Below are 11,655 nucleotides of genomic sequence, written 5' to 3'. Positions count from 1 at the left end.
GAGAAGGCTCTTGATCAATATACAGGAGTGGCCTCCTTTTCCTCTTTGAGAAGGAGGCAAGATGCAGACGTGAATGAGAGGACAGAAAGGAGGCTCCCTTGTGAGCTCCTCCTGCCTGCTGTGGCCTTTCTCAGTCAGGCACGCTTGGATTGCCACCTTCTGGAAAGTGGGACCTAAAAGCTTACAAGACAGGAAGAAAAATTCAATTATAAGTCCATTCTCTACAAACAAGGCCGCTGGCTAGAGTTACATGATGCACTTGAACCACACTCCATCACTGGCCAGTGGTTTTTGAGAGGATTCTTGGCCTTTAGTACCCTCAGTTTCTTCATAGATAAGACGGGATGGTGACAATGTTGACTAAACATCTGGAAAGTTGGCTGAGATTACTGGAATCATCTAATCCTGAGACTGGCCCCTTGCAGAGACTCAGGAAATGTTGGCTAACGCCTCAGAGAGATGCTGGAAGTGTCCACGGGTCAAGCCTCATTCAAGTTTAGAGAGTATTTTCTTGAGGCCATGATTTACAAGTGCATATGTGCAGGTCTATTTAAGTTCCATTTATCTCTTATTAAAAGCAGGGTAAGGTGAGATCTGAATTAGACTAACTTTCCTGAAACTAGCCATATACTCACTGCCACAAAGACCATAATAAGCAAGGTTTGCTCTCAAGGTTTGCTCCTGTCCTACCTGACACTCTCTATGACAGCACTTTGGGTGGTGTTGGCCTAACTTCAGGGCTCTGGACCTGTTTATTCTCTTAGGACTTTGATCCCTATTGAAAGTCTAATCTCAGAAGTGAAGCTCTCAGAACCTGCAAGATAAATAATCCATGCTCAGTGGCTGACTCTTCTTTATCTATGTAAATATTCTATCCTGGGGAGAGGAAGGAAGCTAGAGAGTTTAGTAGCATTCACCAGTGCCTTATAAGACTCACAAGGTCCCTAACCAGAATTGTTTTCTGGTTATGTAACCAGAAAACACTTCTGGAGGGAGGATGAGACTCTTCAATGCTAGAGCTGCCCACAAGCTGTGCAGAGAACCCAGCGATGCAGCATTGGTGAGCTGTCAATCATCCATCACTACCCACACTGAGGTGGGCTGTCCACTGATACAGCTGCCTGAGTCACTCATGCAAGTGACCTCCCATTCACAGGAGTAACCCAAATAAGCCCATTGATTTACCAAACGAGACTTGGGTGAAATTGTTTCTTCAGTCTGTCTTCAGTGCCCTATCTGGAGTGAACATGTATTTGTTTATGTCTTCCCTGCTCCTTGTCCCATCCTCATTAAGGAACTTTGCTAAAACTGAGAACTGTGGGTTAGTGAGGAAGATAAAGTTGCTGAGATGACCTTTTGGTATAGGCATAAGCACAGAGTTCAGCCCTGACATAGCTAGGCTGCAGGAAAAATCAGAAGTACATTGACATGCATCACGTTATATATACTATATGGCACAAAGAAGTAAGATCTGAGAAGTTCCAGAAGTTATGAACACAACCACCCCAAGTCCACCATGGGTTTAGAAGTCAGCTCATTCGGAACAGCATTAGTTCTCTGAGCTAAAATGGGAATGATTGAAAGGCCCTGTGACCTGAGGAGTTAAGGACAACTAAGAACACAGGTACATACCTTAGCCGTGGGGATGATGGAAAAGGTGGCATCCTGACGTAGCAACTGCACAGTCTTGAAGACCACTGCTTGAGTCTTAACAGTCAGGAGCCATTACAGACACTGACCACTGACATAGGAAGAAGGAAGTGGGTGGGTATGGGGAGATGAGAAGTGGAGGGAAAAGAGGAGTTGGGGAAGAAATGAGGGGATGAGGAGAAACGAGAAAAGGAGGAGCTGGGGACTAGGGAGAAAGAAGTAAAGGAGATCTTGCAAGCCTCAAGATCCCCCCCTTCAGGGAGGGCCTATGGTGCAGTGTTAACATGGCCTTTTCTGAATACAAATAAAGAAATGGAGTCACTGCTCTCAGGCTCCTGCCTTAGAACTTCTGCCGTGAGTGATCTGAGATGCTGCAGTGCTGGCCTTCTGGATGGAGGATGCTGCCTTCCATTCCAACTTGGGAAAAGTAGCTCTGGGTGACAAGCTTGCCTAGGGATCATGCCTGTAAGTGGAACAGCAGATGGTCCTGTTTCCCACTGTTTCTTTGTAGCTATGTCAGTCTGACTGTGGGTGACTCACTTCCCAGTGCATTTCAGTTTCCCATCTGCAGTATGCAATGACAGCCCTAACCCTAAGCACTGGGAGGCAACGGGGAGGAACAATCTGAAGGAGAAGCTGAAGCCTCAGATTCCAAGCCTCATAGCTTCAAGAGGTAAACACTGGGGCTGAGCACACAGCTCTGTGGACAAGGCACTTACTGTACAAGCATGAAGACAACAGTCACATCTCAGCACACACATACATGTGGGGGACTGCTTTTCTCCTGCAATCCCAGTGCTCTTGAAGTAGAAGAAAACTCTCTGGAGCAATCTGGATAGACAGAATAATTAAACCCATGGGTTCTGGGCTTGGTGAGACAATTTATATCATTATATAATGTAGAGAGAAATGAGGAAGACACTCTAAGTCAACCTCTGGCCTCCACATGCATGTACATGCACATATACATTCACTGGCACACTCTTTATGCAAATACATGTACATGTATGTAGCCGCCCGCAGCCACAAGTCAACTGGATTCACCTGAAAGAGGGGCTGGGAATGAAAGGGGAAGGAGGGCGAGAAGAGATGAGGCCAAGACAAAGTTCTCTGATCAAGGCCCCAAGCTTTAATGTTCAGCTCTCAATTTAAAAGGGAAGACCCAACCTACAACCCCTCCTGGTTTCAGATGGGTGGGATAATCCATAGTCCATTCCAGGTCACGGCCGGAGATGTCTCAAGGCAAGCCCAGGGGCAGTTCTGCTTCTGTGTTCCGGGCAGCCAAGGTGGGTAATTCCACCTAGATCCTGTCACTTGACCTTGTTGTGGTAAACAAGGTCTCTCCAGGCTTGCTCATGGTGGGGGGAAGGTACACATGTACACATACAAGGCACACATGCAAAATAGAAATAATAATAAAAGTAACAACAAAAGTACTAGTGATAGCATAAAGCCCTAGGAGAAATGGGCCACAGACCTATGTCTTTGGCAAGAAATGTTTTCCTCTACTCAAAGACTAATTTCTCTGCAGAGCTGATCTCCATAAAATGCCAAGCCTGAGCAAAGGGTGAAAGAGTTTGGGGACATTCTTCCTCATAACAGGCACCTAGCACATAATTCAAATATATGGCTCAACAAATAGAAAATAAACTCATTTCCACCCATTAGGATCTTTGTCAAGTGGTCAAATCTATAAAATACCGCTCATGTGTATTGAGTTTTTGTCTAATTTTAAAATTGATATGTGTACATTTTTAAAGAATTAAAACACATAAAGAGGGTGGTAAAATGTCTCATAAATAGCTGTTGATAGTCTGGTATGTTTGCTTCCAATCTCTCTATATGTAAATAAGACCATGGGACCACATTACATGGATCCAATTTTAGATCTTCTCTTCCGTACTTTGTGCTATGCCGCGGGAATTTCCTAATGTCATTAAGTATTTTTCAGAAACATGATTTGTATTTGTTTCATAAAATTCCCACATATGCACATAATATAATTTATTTAACCTTAGCCCATATGGGGAACTTTATGTAGGCTGTTGCCCATTTTACCTTATAAATCATAGTGTCCTTGGGATTTTTGTGTGAATTAATGATCATTTTATTAGGGTAGATTCCTAAAAGTGAAACTACTAGGTCAAATTGGCAGGCTTTCAGTAGCAAATAGAAGAAAATTGAACTCAAACGTGGCTGGCGACCAGCCACTGTCAGGGCTGTGATGTTTTAGTCATGTCTAGTGGGAGGAGTTACATTTCAGTTTCCTGACTCCAAGGAAATACTTTAGTAATCACTGTGATTGAAACATAGGCTTTCTCTTCACCTACATACAAAACAAACACTGTGGGCAGAACTTTCTAGTGTTCCAATGGACTTAAGCCAATTAAAAGCATTTTGGAACACAGAGTCAGCTTGCCTTGATTCCTGTGTTCTGTAGATAAATAGATAGATAGATAGATAGATAGATAGATAGATAGATAGATAGATAGATATAGATAGAAAAAAAACATGAATAATGTCATGAAGGAAAAAATCAGAAACAAAGACTGAATTAATGTCAATAAATATTTACTAAATAAAAGAACTGACGTGTTACAGAATGTCCAGTCAGCAATGCACGAGAACGTCCAGCCATTCCCCGGCAAGCACTTGTGATTTCATTTTAAGACACCTTTGCATTTCGTATCCAATCCTAATATTATTCATCTTTTTCTGCATGTATGTGTAAGATGGTGATGACGTGTTTGTGTACATGCACATGTGACAGAAGACAGATTTAGGTGTCTGTCCTGTGCTTTCACCTTGTCTGAGGAAGTACCTTTTGCTCACTAGTGTGCATCCCCATGTCAGTGGTCACTGAACTTTTGGGACATTGATTATCTCATGTAGGAGCACTGGGGTTATAGATTTACATTATAGCACCCAGCTTCATAGGAACTTTGAGGATCTGAACTAAAGCCCCCATACTTAATGAGCCATCTCTGCAGACTTGCAATTATGATTTGCTGGGCCCACAGAACTACTAAATTCTGATTTAAGTTTACGTTCCCTTGGTTATTGCTGTATAATCACAGACATTTAATGTTTCTGTACTTTGAATGTTAAATATTGATTAGAAATATCCCAAAGAATTCCAAAGCTCATATTGATCTACTCTGCTATCTTAGTTAGGGTTTTACTGCTGTGAACAGACACCATGACCAAGGCAAGTCTTATAAATGACAACATTTAATTGGGGCTGGCTTACAGGTTCAGAGGTTCAGTCCATAACCATCAAGGCAGAAAACATGGCAGCATCCAGGAAAGCATGGTGCAGGAAGAGCTGGGAGTTCTACATCTTCATCTGAAGGCTGCTAGTAGAACACTGCTTCCAGGCAGCTAGGATGAGGGTCTTATAGCCCACACCCACAATGACACACTTACTCCAACAGGACCACACCTTCTAATCACACCACTCGCTGGGCCAAGCATATACAAACCATCACACCTGCCTTGTCCATTGAGAAACAGAGTGTAGTATTTGGGGGTGATGTCTGTGAACAGAGACTAGATTTTCACTGTATTCTTTAAGTAAACTTTCTTTCAGTGAAGCTCCCTCATATCCCCTGAGCCTCTGGAAAAACAGTTGTCCCCTAATCCCAGCCCTACTTTGATTTTGCCCCCCCAGACAAGTCGTTAAATTTTGGATGGGATCTGGGGTTTCCAAGTAGAAGGAGCATGGAATGTCTAGCTGAACATTAACCCCAAATTTCCATCCACAGTATTCTGCTTTGCTTACCTAGGAGAGGAGAGCTCGGTAACTGAGCTGTTACCCTTGAGCTCTGAGAATCTCTGCTAAACTGTTCCTGGGAGACTGAACCTCTAAAAATATCATCACAGAATCCCAGCACAGCATCCTATCTCAGCTTACAAGAGTGGACCAGTGCTTATGATGGTATTTGATGGCCCACAGAGACAGATCTCCATCCAAGTCAGTGTCTCTTAAGCTGCCCCCCAGGTGTCACCTCAATAACTTTCCTCTGCCTCTCCAAGCCCATCACTGTTATTCACTCTGCTTTGTTGCCACGACTTACCTGAGCTACCCTCCCTCCACCATAAACCACTGCTCTCCTTCATAGGTTTCTACCCTTTAGCTTCTTCCTTCCCGGAGGTTGGCATTAAGAAAGTAGTGAAAAAATATGTCATTAAGAATTGAAAAATGAGACCTCATGAAACTGAAAAGCTTCTGTAAGGCAAAAGACACAGTAAATAGAACATATCAGCAACCTACAGATTGGGGAAAAAAAATCATCACTAACCCCACACCCAATAGAGGGCTGATATCCAAAATATATAAAGAACTCAAGAAGCTAACCTCCAAAACACCAAATGAAAATGGGGTACAGAGCTAACCAGAGAGTTCACAACAGAGAAATCTTGAGTAGCTGAGAAGAGCTTAAAGTAATGTTCAAAGTCCTTAGTCATCAGAGAAATGCAAATCAAAAGGACCCTGATATTCGACCTTACATCAATCAGAATGGCTAAGATAAAAAACTCAGGTGACAGCAGATGCTGGCAAGGATGTGGAGAAAAAGGAACACTCCTCCATTGCTGGTGGGATTGCAAGCTGGTATAACCACTCTGGAAATAAATCTGACAGCTCCTCAAAAAATTAGAAATAGTTCTACCTGAAGACCCACATATACCACTCTTGGGTATATACCCAAAAGATTCCCCACCATACCACAATATATATATATATATGAATATAGTGGAGGACATGTGCTCCACTATATTCATAGCAGCCTTATCTGTGATAGCCAGAAGCTGGAAACAACTCAGATGTTCCACAATGTTGCAGCCTGTACTCGCTTGGGTGCCCAAGTGTTGGGACCTGTGCTCTGCCTCAATGTTTTGGGGCTAAGTGCTCTGGTCAAGAGAGAGAGTGAGGCTGCACGGGCAGGAGACTCGAAGAATGGAGACAAGACAGGGTGTGATCAAGTCTCTAGTCTCAAGTCTCTTTCTCGCAAGTCTCAAGTCTCTCTATTGAAGGGAATTCTGAAGTATTTATACGCTTTTGCCACGTGCCTTGTAGGCGCGTGGATACCACGTGCCTTGCAGGTGTTGATATGACGTAAGCCTTACAGGCGTCTATAGCGTGGATAGCACGTGCACCATGCGCCTTGCAGGCGTGGATAGCACATGCGCCTTATAAGCATGTATGGCATAGATAGCATGTGGACAGCACGTGAACTGCAATGCCTTGCAGGCGTGACTACCACGTGCGCCTTGCAGCTGGGGGCAGTAAACAGCAACACAAAATATGTGGGATATCAGAGTGTGCTTCAGCTGTTGTAGGCTATTGAAAACCAAATCTCTTATCAGGGTATATGGTTCCAGATGGCTGCAAAGTTGATCTAGCCGCTTTCTACTAAAGTTGGCTCCCAACACCACAATGGAAGGATGAATATAGAAAATGTGGTTCATTTACACAACAGAATACTATGCAGCTATTAAGAATGAGAACATCATGAATTTTGCAGACAAATGGATAGAACTAGAAAATATCATCCTGATTGAGGTAACTCTGATCCAAAAGGACATGCATGGTATATATTCACTAATAACTGGATATTAGCCAAAAAGTACAGAATACCTAGGATACAACCCATAGAACTTAAGTTTAACAAACAGAAAGACCCAAGTGAGGATGCCTCAATCACACTTGGAAGGGCGAAGAAAGTAGTCACTGGAGGCAGAGGGATGGAGGGCCCTGGGTGGGAGAGGAGAAGGGGAGGGAGAAAGAGAAACAGGATTGCTAGGGAGGGTAGGTGACAGGAGAGAAGAACAGAGGGCCAGCAGAATGAATGAAAATATGAACCCTTGAGAGTGGAAGGTGGGGGAACCCTCTAGAAAGTATCAGAGACTGGGAGGTGAGAGACTCGTGGGACTCAATGGCAGTGACCTTAGATGAAATGCTCAACAGTGGGAAGAGGGAACTCAGAGAGTCCACCTCCAGTAGGTAGATGGGGCCCCAAGTGGAGGGATGGGGTTACCAACACACAGCCAAAATTTCTGACTCAGAATTGTTCTTGTCTGAAATAACTGCAGGGACAAAACATGGAGAAGAGACTGAGGGAAAGGAGGTCCAGTGATTGGCCGAACTTGGGACCCATCTTATGGGAAGCAGCAAGGTCTGACACTATTACTGATGCTATGATGTGTTTACAGATAGGAGCCTAGTATGGCTGTCCTGTTGAGAGGCCCAACCAGCAGCTGAGACAGACTCAGATACTTACACCAAACCATTGGACTGAAGTCAGGGATCCCTATGGTTGAATTAGAGGAAGGATGGAAGAAGCTGAAAAGGAGGGCAACCCCATAGGAAGACCAGCAGTCTCAACTAACCCAGACCCCTGGGAGCTCCCAACACTCAACCACCAATCAGACAACATACACAGGCAGAGGACTGCCTGTTCTGGCCTCAGTGTGAGAGGATGTGCCTGATCGTCAGGAGACTTGAGGCCCCAGGGAGAGTGGAGACTAGGTGGGAGAGGAGCGTCTTCCCGGAGACAGGAGGAAGGGGAAATGGGATGAGGAACTATGGGAGGGGAGACTGGGAGGGGGAACAACAGCTGGATTGTAATTTTTTTTTAAGTAGAAAGGGAGTTGGAAAGATGGTGAAGCGAATAAGAACATTTGTTAGGCAAACCCAAGGGTCTGAGTTCTGATCCCAGCACCCACACAAAATTTATACGCTTGCAACACAGACAGTGGCTAGGGGATCCCTTGGGGCTTGCTGTCCAGCCTGTCTAACTGAAATGGTAAGTCCTGGGTTCAGTGAGAGTCTCTATCTAAAAGCAATAACACAGTAATATAGCAGAACTCAATAGCCTCCTCTGTCTTCCATGTTCTCTCATAGGCATGAGCTTGCACATATGCATGTGAACACACTGTACACAGAACACACACACACATACACACACACACATGCAAAAGGACTGGGTTCAATATTACCTTTTAGAAAAAAGTCTGGCAGATGTTATCTGGAAAGGGACCGCCACCACATTGATTCTGGTATTTGTTAATACCTTATTGAGTTCAGATCCATGTTATCTAGGGACTTCATAGCTTCTCTCGGTAAAATCCCAAGGATAATAGCTCAATGTGCTGAATCATGAAGAAGCTCCTTAATGGGGAGCCAAACTTTCTTAGAAGAATGTGAATCAACAGAAGATGGTAGGGGTTTGTTTGTTTGTTTATTTGTTTGTTTGTGTTTTCTGAAAGTGTCTGCATGTCACACAGAGGTGTCATTCTAGTAAAAAATGCATTTTTAAAAACTTTTTATTGATTCTTTGTACCCCAAACATACTCATCTTCCAGTCCTTTTATATCTACCCTCTGCCCTTCTAACCTCCCCCAAAAGAAAACAATAAAAATAAGCAATACAAAACAAAACATAAAAAAACATCTTTGTCATGGAAGCTGGAGTGTGTCACAGTGTGTCGCACAGTGTACCCTTTTGTCCACACATCTTTACTTGCAAATGTTCATTGCAATGAGTCATTGGTCAGTTCAAGGCCTCTGGCTTCTGCTACACTATCAATACTGGATTCTCACCGGAACTCCTCTGTGATATTCTGTTGTTGCCCTGTATCCTGGAGATCCTGCAGCTTTGGATCTTCAGGACTGGCCCTTTCACATGCTCCAGCACTATACAGATGAGGTAGATAGAGGGGTGGGCCAGCTCAAAACGCTGGATCTGGGCCTGGGTGGTAACTAAGTTGGTCAGCCTGCCAGCTCCCCCACACTCATACCACCAGAGCAAGCTTTCTATCATGGCCCAGGCTAGCTCATCCAGTGCCAGAGCTGGCAAGGGGTGGAGACAGCTCTTCAGCTCTCATACCATCTAGCTGGCTCATCTGTGCCCCCAGCCACCAGAGGCAGCTCTACTGCGCTGCCCAGGGAAGTTGCAGGGCCCACTCTTCCAAGTGCTGCAGCTGATAAAGGGTGAGCCCAGATTCCCAACCCCTCTTGTGATCTTCATGATCGGTGGGGGTGGGGGGGGGGGCTAGTTTTTCTGAATGGGACAGGTGGTGAGGAAAGGATGTTGGGGTGCATCTCTCTAAGCCCACACCACCTCACTCACAGCAGATATGTACCCAGACCAGCTCTACTGAGCTCGTGCCCTCAGGGCTGGCTCATCTGTTCTCCCACCACCAGGGCCCTCTCTACTGCCCAGAGAGGTGAGGCCAGCAGGCCAGAGTGCCTCAGCCATTGAGAGGTAGAACCAACTCTGCACAACCCCCATGGGTATCAACATAGTACCAGAAAGCAGCCCAGACCAGGAACACCTGCTTGGTCTTAAGGAGTAATATGAGCCAGGGACATCAACACTAACCTGCTGCTGTATGACCAGGGATACAGACACGGTCCTCAGAGGAAGCATGAACCAGGACCCCATGATGGTATCAGATTGACAGGGCAGGCCACACACAATAGGCCACTCCCCTCCCCATTGCATCTTCAGCTCCTCCTCTCCTCATAATACTCAAACTGTTCTACATCTCTTTCTCATCTTTCCACACATGTGCACATTTTAGTGGCTCCCACAGGGACAGGCCACATAGCTGGCAGGCCTCTGGGCCTCTTTCACTCACCCTTTCAATGTGGTATAGCTGCTGATGGCCCCCTGAGTATGTGTGTGTGCATGTATGCATGCATGTATGTATGTATGTATGTATGTATGCGTGCATGCATGTGAGCTAGAAGTATATGAATAGAGTAACACTCCATTTAGTCATTTCCCTCAGCCAATTTCAATGTTCCCATGTTTAATTAATAGAACATGGAAGCTGCCCTGAATTGCACTCAACACTTTGGAGAAGAACTGAAATTTTTGAATCTGAGGTCCAGAAACCATTTTCTGGTCTGCAAACTTTGATGTGACACTTGTCTTTAAAGAAATGAGTAAACAGATTCAGAAAATGAAAAAGACAACGGTAAAGGCCATCTAAAGGACAGACAGGGGGATCAGGAAGGGGAGGGGAAAAGGAGCAGCCAGAGACATAAGAACAGAAACCAAAAACCATGCAAGTGCCAGAGCCAAGGGCAGGATGTTGTGACATGAAGAAGAGCCAATGGGGTTCGGCATGTGCAGGGGTGAGGAAAAGGGCAAGTGTGGTCTAGAGCCTGTTAATGTGTTAGAGACACATCCTCCTGCCTTGTCTTAAACAAGGAAAGTGGACCTCTTTAACTCGGTCTAACCCTCCCCTTCTTTTCCCAATGGAGCCAACTAGAAAAAAAAAAAAAAAAAAAAAAAAAAAAAAAAAAAAAAAAAAAAAAAAAAAAAAGGTCCAGCTCAGCACTCAGAACCCAAGTATGATGAGAAAGAAGGAAAGGTGTTGCAAAGGAAAACTTTGACTTCCCGTCCTGTGCTCGGAACACTCACAACATCCTCTATTTAGGGGACAGAATGCCATGATACACTCAGGCTGGTGTCTCCATTATCCCCCATACCCATCCTGCACTCTTCCTCTAAAATACCTCTCTTCAATACCTCTTCCTCTAAAGACTCCATTGTTTCCAAAGTCACCACTACTGGCCATTCCCAGGTAGACTAAGAAGATTGGAGCAGAGTCGGGAAGATGATTCCAATTCCTACAAGGAGCAGAAAATGAAGGCTGTAGCAAGGAAGTGTAGGCTGAGCTGCCCAGACAGAACCCTGTTGCAAAAGAGAGAGTGTGTTAAGTGTGGCAGTCATCCCCAGCTAGGGCACTGCAGTGTGAACATTGCTGGCATCCAAACCTGCTGAGACTCTGGTCTCGGTGCCCCAGTCTCCAGGAAAGAGAAACATGGAGATCCATCCCCACACCAAAGTAAGCTTATAGCCTGCTCCTCTGGGGACTTTGCAGAACAAAATGAGGCGGCCCAGTGGGCTGTGTGGGGAATGAAAAACAAAGACAGTTACCCCAATAAACTTTGGGGGAGACTCCAGGGAGTTAACCACTGTGGAGATCTTCT

At 44.9% G+C, this 11,655-nt stretch overlaps 1 non-coding gene across 1 annotated transcript; it reads right to left on the bottom strand.

Annotated features, from left to right (window-relative positions):
- Window positions 1-10,388: 10,388 nt before the first annotated feature.
- LOC117715928 (small nucleolar RNA SNORA36 family) lies at window positions 10,389-10,517 on the bottom strand. The gene has a single exon (XR_004607708.1). It is a non-coding gene; the product is annotated as a small nucleolar RNA SNORA36 family (small nucleolar RNA).
- Window positions 10,518-11,655: the final 1,138 nt, after the last annotated feature.

The sequence above is a fragment of the Arvicanthis niloticus genome, chromosome 9 (genome assembly GCF_011762505.2).
Source record: "Arvicanthis niloticus isolate mArvNil1 chromosome 9, mArvNil1.pat.X, whole genome shotgun sequence".
Lineage (NCBI taxonomy): Eukaryota > Metazoa > Chordata > Mammalia > Rodentia > Muridae > Arvicanthis > Arvicanthis niloticus.
This window is presented reverse-complemented; position numbering and strand designations above follow the sequence as displayed.